We start from the raw sequence: 1116 nt of genomic DNA on the forward strand, positions 1-1116 counted from the left end.
AAAAGTGGTACGCCATCAAATCCTGTGCAGGCCAAAATTTTAATGCACTTTCCACTGCTAAAATGGACGCATTGTGTCATTGTCAGAAACACGATTTGGGGATCCAGCTTTTATTTTAGAGCCACTCGCTTATAAGCGAAAATCGTGCAATATTTTGGGGACGTCACTCGCTTATAAGGGAAAATCGTGCAATATTTTGGGGACGTCACTCGCTTATAAGGGAAAATCGTGCAATATTTCGGGGTCGTCACTCGCTTATAAGGGAAAATCGTGATGCCGTAGTGTTGCCATATCAGAGGAGTGGCGTAGTGTTGCCATACCAAAGACACGTACGATAGTCACGCTTAACTTGCCATGGGTACAGTAGACGACGAGAGCGGTGCATCAGCATAACCTTGTCCGTAACATGCATTATGAACATGTCAGTATTTGGACATTTTGTCTGCCCAGGTCACAATTAACCTCGTGTAATCCAGGGCAAAAATCCGGTTTTAACCTCTCTTAACAAATCGTAATCCCGTCTTAACGTTTCTTAACAAGTCGTAATCGCTAAACCTTTTGTAGCCACAATGCGTGCAGTAGAGGCCTATTAAAATCTCGACGGCGGCCTACGAAATTAGCGTCACTAAACTATAAACAAAACGTGACGTCACTGAAACGTCGCAGGAATTCAGTCATTTTTTTGGCCTGGTAATATTAATTCACATTCATTTAGTCATATGGGTCACTTCATTTGAAATTCATTGAATTCAATTATAAAAGGAATTCATTCTTAATTCTTTAAAAAAAACGGGCCGAATTTTGTGAGGATTTTTGGCCCCGCCTGCCGCCCTGTGACCTTTGACCCAACCCCCCCTGGTGGGGGGGATGGGGGTCACCCCCTCCCCCAATGTCTGCTTGGATAGGCCTACCAACAACAGCCAAATAAACCTTGACTCACGCCTTGACTCACGCCTTGACTTACGCCTTGACTCACGCCTTGACTCACGCCTTGACTCACGCCTTGACTCACGCCTTGACTCACGCCTTGACTCACGCCTTGACTCACGCCTTGACTCACGCCTTGACTCACGCCTTGACTCACGCCTTGACTCACGCCTTGACTCACGCCTTGAC

This window comes from Hyalella azteca, unplaced genomic scaffold, assembly GCF_000764305.2.
Source record: "Hyalella azteca isolate HAZT.00-mixed unplaced genomic scaffold, Hazt_2.0.2 contig14896, whole genome shotgun sequence".
Lineage (NCBI taxonomy): Eukaryota > Metazoa > Arthropoda > Malacostraca > Amphipoda > Hyalellidae > Hyalella > Hyalella azteca.